This window comes from Dipodomys spectabilis, unplaced genomic scaffold, assembly GCF_019054845.1.
Source record: "Dipodomys spectabilis isolate Male_0828 unplaced genomic scaffold, ASM1905484v1 ptg000054l, whole genome shotgun sequence".
NCBI lineage: Eukaryota > Metazoa > Chordata > Mammalia > Rodentia > Heteromyidae > Dipodomys > Dipodomys spectabilis.
The window spans coordinates 13,140,306-13,153,305 of NW_024870731.1; the positions used below are offsets into that span (position 1 = coordinate 13,140,306).

The window sequence follows — 13,000 nt, forward strand, 5'->3', positions numbered from 1 at the left end:
TAGAGAAGTACCAAGTATTTTTTTTTCTTTTTTGTCAGTCCTGGGGCTTGAACTCTGGGCCTGGGCACTGTCTTTGAGCCTCTTTGTGTTCAAGGCTAGTTCTCTACTACTTGAGCCACAGTGCCACTTCCAGCTTTTTCTGAGTATTTATTGGCAATAAGAGTCTCATAGACTCTTCTGCTGATATTGAACCCTGACCCTCAGATCTCAACCACCTAAGTAGCTAGGATTACAGGCATGAGCCACTGGTATCTGGATTACAGGCATGAGCCATCCATTTCTGGCTCAAAGTATTTTCTTGTTGCTGCAGTTTTGTGACTCTTTCCAAAATGAAAGACAGTCTGTAGAGATGTATGTTGTCTACAGTGTCTGCATCTCATGATATAACAGACATCACTCAGGTATGGTATTTACAGGTAATCTAAAAGACAGTATATAGGATAAATGTAAAACACTAATTAGAAGAAACCATCATTTCTCAATATTCCAAATTCTTCCTTTTCCTCATTAACATAACCCCATAAGTTTTAAATGAATATATGCCTATCAAACTAAAAAAGCTACTAGCAGCCTTCTTTGTACTTAGGAGGGGCAGGCATGTAAGAAAGTTTTAAGACAATTGTATGTAAAAAGGAATGGTCTATTTTACCTAGACCTGTGATCTGTTGCCTAAGTCTGTGATCTATGATCTAGGCAAAAACCCTAAAAGTGAAAGTATCTTCCCTCAAATTTTCTTTGCTTTTTTATGGCATTATTCACAGAATTGTCTTGTCCCCCCAAATTTCATATGTTGGAGCTATAATCCTTATTGAGATTGTTTGGTGATAAAGTGTCTAAGGAGGTAATTAAGATTTAATGAAGCTATAAGACTGTTTTTTTCTGTTTATTTTTATGTTTTTGGCAATATTGTACTGGGAATTGAACTCAGGGCTTTGCGTTCAGGACCCTTCTTCCCACTTGAAAATGACTCTACCTCTCTTTTTGTATTGATGACATTTTTTTTTGCTGGTCTGGGGGCTTAAACTCAGGGCCTGGGCACTGTTCCTAAGCCTTTCTTTTTTTTTTTTTTTTTTTTTGTTCCTAAGCCTTTCTGTGCTCAAAGCTAGCGCTCTTATCACTTGAGCCACAGTGCCACTGCTGTCTTTTTTTGAGTAGTTTATTGGAGATAAGAGTCTCATGGACTTCCCTGCCTGGGCTGGCTTTGAACTGCAATCCTCAGGTTTCAGCTTCCTGATTAGTTAGAATTACAAGCATGAGCCACCGGTGCCTGGCTGTATTGATCATTTTTGAAGTAGGGTCTTGCTTTATGCCTGAGCTAGCTTAGGCTTCTAATTTGTGCTTCCTATGTCACCAGGGATGACAGGTGTATACCATTGTGACTAGTCATTGCTTTCCCCAGACCTGCCATAGCAAACATGCACCACTGTATCCAGCCATTGGTTGAGATGGAGTCTCGTGAACTTTTAGGGGAGCAGAGGTGGGGAACTGGTTTGGACTAGCCTTAAATTGTAATACTGCAATACCCCCAAACTCTACCTCATGAATATCTGCAGTGGCAAGTTTGGTCAACTATGCCTGCCTAAGAGTATATCTTAATCCACTATTACCTCTGTCCTTCCAAGAAGTTAAAGAGGCACCAGAAACATGGAGAGATGTAAGGGTACATCAGGAAGACAGTTCCCTGCAAGCCCGAGAGAGAGGCCTCAGCAGGAATGAGTTGTACAGGAACCTTAATTTTGAACTTTTGACATTCAGAACTGTGAGGAAATAGATTTCCTGTTGTTTAAGGCACCCAGTCTGTGGCATTTTGTTAATGGCAGCCCTAGAAAACTAAAGCACATGGATCAGAAAAGTAAGGCAAAGCTGGAAAGCCAGCTTTAAACATTGGACAAAGGCAATGCCATAGTGGAATTTAGAACTGGGGCATTATTACAGATCCACCTTTCAACCTCAGATAAAAACTTAAGACATTTCTGTTTTGAGTCCCTGCATTTGGGATCGCTGAGGATGTTTTACGGTGGTTCTTTGTTGTTGGGTTCTTTCCTGTGTTTGTAAGTGATGAGTCGCATCCTGGACTTTCTATCTGAACTCTCCATTCTTTGAGGACATTGAGGGAGAGGCGGACAAAAGGAGGCTGCACATGGAGGCTTCATCAGCATTGATAGTGCGCTTGTCCTTACAGGACATTGCCTGTCCCTGTGGATTTGGGGTTACACAGTCATTGTGACATACTGGAAAACACCCTTCTGGAACAAGATGCCCTCATTCCTTGGCACCAGGGACATGGTCAGACCACCATGTTCCTCTCCGTGTCAATAGATAAGGCCTACCTAGCAAATATGATAAAATAAAAAAATTCGAGTTCTGTGTAATTATGCCATAATCATTGAAAAGAGAGCCCGAGATAAAAGAAGATGCTGACTGGCAGGGAGTGATTTAAAAAAGGAAAAGCCACACCATCCTGTGGAACAAAGCAGAAAGGGTATTTTTTTTTGTCTGCAGTATCCGCTGACTACACACTCATTCTTGTACAGGGTAGATAGAACCCTCCTGTAGGGCACTCCAAATCCATTTGAATATCTTGCTTTTTATGCTACTCTGGAATATCCAAATATGCTACGTGAGACAGGGTTCAGGACAAGGTGGAGAAAAGAGGCACCAAGAACAAAGGATGGAAGGACCTTGAAGGCACAAGTGGGAAAAAGTGCCAAGTGTATGATGGGAGCCAAAACTCAAATGACTTTCCAAACCCAATTACTTATTAGCTGCCTGCAGCCTTGGACTCATGTGGGTGGAACTCATTCATGGCACCAGTCCCCTCTGAGCAGCCACTGTGGGGAATTGTCTGACATTCTGAGCAAACTAATTGATCCAGTTACAAATGATTGAAAATTGCTATCTACTCTATGCTAATCATGAGGTATTATAGCTATTTATATGAATATCTGTCTCTTCATGCAATTGTGAGCCTTTGAAAGCACAGGCTATATTTCTCAGACTTTCACAGACCCAGGGCCTGGAGACTTGAGTCTTGATTTGCATTTGCTGGATGGTTTGCTAAATGTTTGCTGAGAGGAACTGAAATGGGTTGTTAGAAGGACTTAGGCATACATGCCAGGATGTCTGGTTTGTTTTTTGTTTACTTTTTTTGTCGGTTGTGGGTCTGAACGCTGGGCCTGGGCGCTGCCCCTCAGCTCTTCAGCTCAAGGCTAGCGCTCTACCACTTGAGCCACAGTGCCACTTCTGGCTTTTTCTGCTTATGTGGTGCTGAGGTATCAAACCCAGAGCCTCATGCATGCAAGGCAAGCACTCTTCCACTGAGCCACCTTTCCAGACCCTGGTGTTTTTATTTTTTAAAAAAATTATGATTACCAGGCTCTTCTTTTTCTCTTACAAGGATCATTTTCTTTTTTCTGCTTAAAAAAAATCTAAATGAATTCTTTAAAAAAAATTAACTTTATTGTCAAAGTGAGATACAGAGGGGTTAGTTACATATGTAAGGCAGTGAATACATTTCTTGTTGAATTTATTACCCCCCCACTCCCCCTCCCTAAGTTGTGCAGTTGATTTCCAACATATTGTGCTGTGAGTATTGCTGTTCATTTAATGTGTTTTAGGAAGCTTCCATAACAACTCCTGTTGGTCAACTGGTTGGTGACCAGCCTATCTAGCTGATGCTCCCCATGGCTGTATGCAGCTGAGATTTGTGATTTAGTGATAGTTCCCCAAATGGCTTCACTTCTCCATGTTTCTTGTGATTATTATCCATCTCTGTCAATCGTCGCCTTCTCTTTGATGATGTCACTGGTCAAGGCATTCACTGTTGGTTTTTCTATCATTTCCCTTTCTCTCCTAGAGTTAGTTATAGGTGAGGATGCCTATCCTTCTTGCTGCATAGAAGCAGTGTGAGTTTTTAAGAATACATTCCTGGGCTGGGAAGGTGGCTCAGTGGTAGAGCGCTTGCCTTACATGCATGAGGCCCAGGGTTCGATTCCTCAGCACCACATAAGCAAAAAGAAAAAAAAAGCCGGAAGTGGGGCTGTGGCTCAAGTGGTAGAGCACTAACTTTGAGCTGAAGAGCTGAGGGACAGCACCCAGGTCCAGAGTTCAGGCCCCACGACCGGACCCCCCCCCAAAAAAAAGAATACATTCCTGTGTACTATCACCTTTCCTCAAAAGCAAAAAACCACCTCTATACTGGTAGAGTAAGCCTGACAAACAGCTTCTCTTCATGAGTCCCAAAATAAGGAGAGACAGTTGTTTTTGATTTTTGTTTTCTAGAAGGAGCAACAAACAAACAAACAAAAACCTATTTTCTGCATTTCTTGCTCCCTCAAGCTGAAATAGATACTCCAGGATATTTGCTTCCTCCTTCTCCCTAGCTTCTCAGATAAATTTTAATGGTGGTTAGTTGTGTCTTCTCTATATCATGGAAGATAGATTGGCTTGACTACTCCCATCCCTTAAATGTTCTTTTGAACATTGTTCCTCCACAGATAATGTCTCCTCCAGTCCTTTCTTAAGTAGTTTCAACACCATTACTTGCCTTCCTTGGGGATCCCTGCCTTCTTGGTGTCCGGGAATAGAAAATCTATTGAAGAGGTAATACTTATGGAAGAAGTTAAAATAATTTATTATAATTTTATGAAAATGTGTTCCTGGAACATTAGGTTTTAGGGCTATTATATGTATTTATATATGTATGTATATTTATATATTAAAAGTGCTACAAATTAAGTGACTTAAACATCAGAAATGCATCATTTCTAGCTAGGCACCCATGGTTCATGCCTATAATCTTAGTACTCCGGAATCTGAGATCTGAGGATTATTATTCAAATTTGGCCTGGATAGGCACATCTGTGAAACTCGTATCTCCAACTAACCAGAAAAGATCTGGAAGTTGGGGTATAGCTCAAGTGCTAGCGTGCCAGCCTTGAGTGAAAAACAGTGTTTAGGACCTGAGTTCAAGTCTTAGCACTGGCACAAAATATAAAGGGATAGGGACGGGGAGGAAAAGAATATCCTCTCACAGCTCTGGAGGCTAGAAGTCCAAGATTCAGTTTTCTACTGTGTTGTCCAGGTGTCCTGTGGACTCTAAGGAGGAATGTGCTCTTTGTGTTTGGTGGGAACCATTGGTATCAGTTATCTATAGAAGCATCAGTCTGATGTCTGCCTGTGGCTTCACAGTCTTCTCCCTGCATGATGTCTAGATCTAAATTTTGCCTATTACCCCAATCCTCATTTGTATCTTTAGAGAAGCTGCTTGCGAGGCTAACTTAATTATAATAAGATTCTATTTCCAAACACGGTCATAGTATAGCATAGTTAAATTGGAACTCTAACACATGTGGGAATGTAACCGAGCCTTTGGTTACATTCACTATATAAGAAGTTCAGTTACCTGCTCATGATCATCTAGTAAAGAAGCAATTATGCACAAGCAAAGAGGCTTGCTTCCTCTTGTTCTGAAAGTCCTGTATTCTCTGTGGAAATAGGGATGATCCCACTCACTTCCCAGGAGGACTTTGCAAATCTCCAGGGATATTTGACTCCATTATTAGAGAAGAAGTTTTCATCATTTCATGGGAAACATTCAGAGATGCTAAATATCCTGTAGTGTGGTTGGCGGCCTTGCAAGAGAATTGCCCTGTGTCTTGTCTGATGTCTTGATACCCATCACACTTTCCAGGAAGTAAAACACTGGTTTCTAATTACCTGAACCCAGAATCGATTGCACATTTTTTCTGTTATTGTAGTGGAAGGCCTTGATTTCCCACTGAGAATAAAACCAGAGTGTTAAGTGAGGGATGATGGAGCTTTAAATTGTTCACAAATCTACCAGTTCAGAAAAGCTCAACACTGTCAGGGTTCTTGTTTGGACACAGCCTGTCCATTTGCAAGGTCCACCTGTGAGCTAGGCATTCGTTGATTCCACATATGGTCCAGATACCCAGCACTGTCGTCTTCTCATCAACTCTAGTTGGTCAAGCTGAGAAATTCTTGTTAAGATCCACAGTGCCACTTTAATTTTCTGTTTTGTTAGTGACATTTGATTTTAGGTTATGTTACTGTTCACAAGATATATACACGGATTTTCTGAAAATCAATTTGCCTCCTAACAAAGTAGGCAAGTTTCATTATTAAAATTTTCACTTGTAAACATGAAAGGAGATACAAGTATTTGTTATAAAAAGAGACCTTGAGTTGATAAGAAGGTAGATATCTGCTGTAACTCATTCCCATGTCACCTTTGAGGTTGCTTATTTTCACTTACCTTCTGAACTATTGCTATCTAATATTTTTCCTTATGTGGATGCTCTTTGATTTTCATAAACCACAGCAAAAGAAAATTAGCCAGACATTGTGGATCATTCCTGTATTCCTAATTAGTCAGGAGACAGATCTGGAGGCTCAAAATGCAAAGCCAGCCCAGGCAGAAAAATTTGCTAAACTCCATCCCAAAAATAACCAACAAAAAGCAGGGCTGGCTGGTAGAGTCAGCTTAGCCAGCTTAGGGTCCTGGGTTCCAATCTCAGTACCCTTTCTCCAAAACACAGAAAGAATTAAATCATTACTCTGCATGGAGAACCAGAATAACTAGCTTCAAATCAAACGCAACAATGAACATGCAATTGCTTTTGATAAAATTTAAAGTTTAAAGAGAGGAAAGTATACCATGAAATTTAAGTTGTAACCAACCTAAATATCATTTACATAGCGCTGAGTAGCACTTACACTATTTCCTTTTATTTTCCAGATAACCCTTCAAATAAATGAATTATCTCATTTACCTAAAGAGAAAGTATTAGGCAGAAAAATGATTTAGCCTGTATGTGAGGTCATACAGAGTCCTCAGTCATCCTTCTATACTAACTTTTTAACCCATTGGTATACTATATATTTCCTTATTTACAAATATTTTTATTCAGTTATCTGATGACCTGGTCCAAAAAATGTCTTGTTCAATTTCTTTTACCACTGTACTACTATAGTTTTCAGTGTATAGACTTTCAGTGAACAGGTCTGTTAAGGTCCTTCTAACACTGAATTTATATAGACATGTGTGTGTGTGTGTTTGTGTTTGTGTGTGTGTGTGTGTGTGTGTGTGTGTGTTTGATGTTCTCAGTGGACTTCTTTTATATTCAGTTCAATATGACTCTGAAGTAGGTTTTTAAAATAGTTGAATATGTCCTATTGGTATTTTAGAATGGAGCTCAGTGAAGGAAAACAAAGTCTTGGGGTTGCAGGATGTTGTATTATTTTCAAAATTAATAGTTTAAATGTATAGCATATGTGATTAATTGTTAAGAAATTTATATTGCACACATAATGGTTTCATATAAGATTCAAAGAGTATGTCATGTCAACCTCCATATTAAGAGAAAGAAGGAAAGAAAGAAGAAAGAAACATGGAAAGCATATTCCTATCATCCCAGTCCTTGGAAGTCTAAAGCAAAAGGTTCATAAGTTTAAGGCAAACTTGGACCACGTAATGAGAAACTGTCTCAAAACAACAACACAACAACAACAACAAAGCACCAACAAAAGCATAAAACTCTCAGAATGAATTCTACCAAGATGTACAGTGTAAGGCAGTACCCTGAAAATCTTTTATCACCACTAAGGAAGGAACTATTTTCTCTAAAAAGAAAATGTATTCACATTTTAAAATAAATTAATTATATTAAATTACATTAACTTTATTAAAATAAAATGACACATATTAGTTCTACAGGAGGGGTTTCTTTTGTGACATTTTCTTCTATCTATCCATCCATACATATATACATACATACAGTGCTTCTCAATCCAACTCCCCCCCTCCCCTCTCCCTCCTTCATACCCTTGTGGATGTACCTTCTCAAGAAAAAGATAAATTGGACTCCAGGATCCATTGATCTACCAGCTTTCATAAATGCTCCCCATTAGATGGTCTCAACATAACAGACTCAACGTAATCAACAATGAGTTCATCTTCCTTATTCCCAAACCAATTTCCCCATTCACAAAAATGGCACTACCATTTGACAAAACACCCCAAGTAGAAATGAAAGGTCTTCTGTCTTTTTGTTTTCTCTCCCTATCACACACACACTTCTTAAAAACATAATCCTCTTTCTTTCTGTTACCAGTATGATCCCCTTAAATCTTTGTGTTTTGCATCAGGATTGTCTCCTGACTCAGCTTTACCTTTTGTCACCTTATCTCCAATCAGAAGAGCCTCTTTGATGTTTTCTAATGCATCAAATGTTGACCATGTCAGTAAAACTCTTTAGGGAAAAATAAAAGTGATCCTTTATAATGCAAAGAAATTCTCCCATAAAGTGCATTTCATGTTTGATAATAAAAATATGAGAGAAAAGAACATGAAAGTATAGACACCAAATAAGAGTTTCCAACATCATCATAGCTTGAAGTTACTTCATTAATCTCCAAATGTGGTCAAATTTTAAAGAAGGCCAGTTAGAAATCTATTTCAACTTGAAATGCAAAACACAATTGGAGATCACAGAGAGAAAAGGTACTTTATCCTAAACTTGAGTAAGACCTGGAGTGGAAAAAAAATCTTTTTAGCAAAGCAAGATCAATGCAAGCCAAGAGGAAGGTAATGCAATGGTAAGTGCAACACTTATTTTGTAAAGGGCTGCTGACGACATTGAAATCATCAACGTTGTAAAGTTTCCCTGCATGGGAAGGGATTAGGGATTGGCAGCAATTGAGAACATCTCCCAAGATCCTGGAAAACAATGCAGAAATTTTATTCTTGCATCCTTGGAAGTCAGCAGGGCTAGTTTGTGGAGAGATTTCTGTTGAATTTTAGAAATATTTGTGAAGATCTCAAAGTGAATCTTCCTGAATAATTATAAAAGTTGAGACCCTGAAGTGTGTGTTTTTTTTTCCTGTGGCATGAATGTCACCATATTCTAATAAATTGGTAGAGTTAAGAAAGCACAGTATAATTTTCTAGTATTGCAATTAGCTATTGCCATGTAAAAACTTGTATCTTAGTTGCTTAAAATAGTTATTAATATAGCCTATAAATGTGTGAGTTAGATTCAGTCTGAGCTCAGGCAGATAATTTTTCATCTCTGTGGAGTTAGTAAAGGAGGTTGGTTTTTTGATGGTAATCAGTTGAAAAAAGCATCTTCATGTAAGATGCCTTACTTATGGAGATCTAAGAAGGCCTCACTTAGGAATAGCATCTTGGCAGCCTAGGATCAGTGAAGATAAAGAGTCCAGATGTGGCCTTTTTGCTGGGGAAAGCCTGGTTGTCTAGCATTTGATGAACCAAGCAGAAGCTGGAAGACCTTTTGTGACCTCATCCAGGGAGTCCCATAGCATGATTTCTACCATACCACACTGACTAGTGGAGACAAAGTGCCCTCATTAGAAAGGAAGCTCTAGATCCAAACTCTTGATATTAAGAGCAGTGGAGAATGTACAGCCATGTGATATGCCTCCGCATGATATATAGTGTACCATGTTTGTTGAGTCTGTATGTCTGTGGTCACAAGTATGCAGAGAATTTCATTCCGATGCTTATAAACTCAACTGTTTCCATCAAGCCTGTAGGTACTATCAAATAAGTACCGTACTTTTCTCTCCACTAGTGTATGAGAGAAGAATAGGTCTATGTCACTATGGACTCCCAATTGCTTTCTCTGGTTTGATTCCCCTGAGACTGCATGACTTCAAATGGAAAACATACATTACTCTGGATGGGTTGGCTGAAGATTCCGTGTGTGGGGGGACAGGGAGAAGAGGAGGTGATGGTTTTCTAGTATAACTTCTTCCTGTATCTTTTACATTCCACATGTGAATCTCACAGATAGTAAACAACTTCACTATGATAGCTACAGGGAGACAAAGGGCTCAGAAAAAAAAAAACAACATGCTTGTGGGTAGCATGTGTGAGCTGTATGCGGAGTGGGCCTTGTAACTCCTCTTTCCTGCTTGCATGTATTCAGGCTTTGTGCTTGGAAGTGTAGGCAGCTTTTCCCTTCTGCCACTCAGATCAGAGTGAGCCACTCAAAGAGAGAGCCTATTCTCTTTCTGTGATCATGGTTAAGGTAGTATTTTTCAATTAGTAGAGGATTTGCGCCAGTCCAGTCACTGAAGTGCTCTGTGATAGCCTATGCTCTTCAGCCTGGACGCTCAGAACAAAAGCAGGCTTCATGCTGATCAGGCTCCCAGCATTCTTCAGACACTGCTTAGCCTTTCCTGTCAAATATTAGTGTTCTCTCTTAACTGCATAACTAGATTCCTCTATGTGTTACCACTTCCAGATCATACTCGACACCTTCCTAACTGAGAAAAGATAACTTCATAAAAGAGGAAGGGCTAGCATTTACGAAGCATTCTTTGTGAGTGATCTTCTTGTGACTTCAGTTAATCCTTTCATTAACTCTTTGAGGCAAATCCTACTGACATCCCATTTCACCATTAATGATACTGAATCACACTGAAGTTAAATGAAAGGCTGGGATCCAAGTCCTGACTGTCTGTCTCCTGACCCTTTTACTGTGAAACACCAAGCCATAATCACACCGTGGCAAACCCAAACTTCTTACTTGGGAAGCCCATGGCTCCCTCCACCATGCTCCCTGCCTGCATCTCTCATCTGTGAGAGTAGATGGAATGCTTCCCAGGTGTTGTTCTTGAAGAGACATTTCATGTTCTTGACCCTGTTGCTATTCTTTATAAACCAGAAAGAAAATATAACCACAATGTTGGAAACTCTTTGGAGCTAAAGAAGTTCCCTTTCCAGTAAGAGTACTTCTCATTTTAAAGATTGTCTCAGTAGTGGGAAGAAATGACAGGGAAAGGGAGGACCATGTCCTGGGATAGGTTCTCCTGTTACACTTACACCCAAGTTTAAAACTAGCCTTGAAGGTTACAGTGAACAACAGTTAGATTCAGAAAAGTTCAGAGTAGGATCTCAGTTCTCTATGGCTCAGTAAGTATATTCCCAAGTTAAACGACTCTTTCTCTTTTACCTTTTACCTCCACTTACCTTCTTCTAAAAATGTTTTAAAGGTGATATAGAGAGGGTTTAAAGTTGCATAAGTCAGGTAAGGAGTATATTTCTTCTTGAACCCCCTTCCTCTCTTTCTTCACTTTTCCCTCCCATCCCACCCACAAGTTGTATAGTTCATTTTCAACATATTGTCTAGTGAGTACCACTGCTGCATTTGTTCACCCTTTATCCCTCCATTTCTTTGCTCCTCTTACCCTCCTAAAGACAGATAAACAAGACAAAGGAAAACAAAACAGAAAAAAAAAAAAAACAACCTTGTTTTTACTTCCTGAACTTCATTTCATTAAATATTACTTTGTATGATCAGCTGCACCATGGGCATTATGAGTTTGTGCTCCTCCATGAACGCCTAGAGACTTGTATGATTTATTATATTCCAGTGTATTTTAGATCTAGCTTCCACATATGAGAGAAAACATGAGCTGTTTGACTGAGCTTGGCTTACCTCACTTAACATAATTTGTTCCAGGTTCATCTACTTCCCTGCAAATGATACATTATTCTTTTTAATGACTGTGTGTAGGCACCACATTTAAAAAGAAATCTACTTATCTATTATAGGATGTACAAGTGTCTTTGTGGTATCCTGGCTTGTGATGTTCTGGATGGATGCCCAGGAGTGGCACAGCTGGGTGGTAGGGAAGATCTGGGTTGGTCTGCTTATCTTCTTAAAAAGAGATTCACTATCATGTAGATATTTAATGAGAAAATTGAAACATGGGTCAACAGCTAGTTATCCGGCCCAGCCACATAAGCTGCAGGGCCCACTGCAGACCATTTTTATTGAAAGATTACTAAGGCATGTGAAGACAGCAAGGGCAGAACATGAAATGAAAATATGGGGCCCTTCTGATCAGAGGCTCTTGGTTTTGCACAATCCATATGCCCATGATGTAGGCCACAAACATACTAGCCATTCAGTCATCTATTCCCAAAGTGCCAGGTCCTCTGAGTCTCATTGTTAGGTTGTGGAAAGGTAGTGTGTGGCCCCTGACTAAGAATATTACTCTCCACTCTGAATCCTCACTCTGACAGTAGCTAATACAACCATCATGACTCAATTCAAGTTCATCTTCATGGTGACCTTTTCTTTAGATTTTCCATGCACCTGTCCCTGGTGCTCCCTTTTCTTTCCATTTTGTGACATAAGATTTTATTTTGGGGATATTTTCTTCTTTTCTACTTAAAGAGTCTCTTTCAATTCTCAACCTTCACGGAGAGATGTTCCCAACGCTCTGGGAAATGGCCAAGTTAGCTTAAGGCATCTTAATTTAGAATGCGAGATTGACATCTGGGTGTTATTCATTAACGTCTCTTTGCTCTACCCTGGACCTGTCCATCATAATTGCATCTGAGAGACTGGACCAATACTGGGATAAAAGAGAGCAAACAGATAAGGCAGCCAAGAGAGAGGAATGGCTCCCTAGAGCACACTGGCAAGAAAAAGTAAGGCGAATATGGCTGGAGAGCCCCTCAACAGAGAATGCAGAACAGTACCAGCCACTTGCACAGAACTCAGGAATTTCTGTCCTTGGTGATGAAGACAACAGACCATGGATGACCACGCTGAAAGTGAAAAGAAGTAGTATTGAGCTCCCTAGGAGCTCTTCTTCTGAAGCTATCTTCCAAAGCTGAAAGAGATCTCTCGGAGAAATAATTCGATTGTTGGCTGTTAGCAAGTTGGCAGGATGCATTCACATTTGAGAACAAAAATGAAATGAAAACCATGTGTTAAAAAAGCAGCTTTTGGCAAGTTCAGTCTGCTAATGTGGAGAAAATTGTGACCTTTGTGTGCAAGGTTCTTGTAAGTTCAAGTTCTGTCCAGTCAGTAACATGCTGCATGTGCTTTTAGCTAACCACACTATTTAACTCTTCAATACTTAATCTTTCCTATAAAAGCCAAGAAGAAATCTATATCTTAATGCTGGTAAGAAAACCAGACAGTTGGAAGCAAGCTAT

At 39.7% G+C, this 13,000-nt stretch overlaps 1 protein-coding gene across 1 annotated transcript in view; it reads left to right on the plus strand.

Moving 5' to 3' along the window:
• The window catches only part of Kcnh8 (potassium voltage-gated channel subfamily H member 8), a 394,585-nt gene that overhangs the window by 120,047 nt on the left and 261,538 nt on the right, over positions 1-13,000 (plus strand). The gene's annotated exons all lie outside the window — the stretch shown is intronic.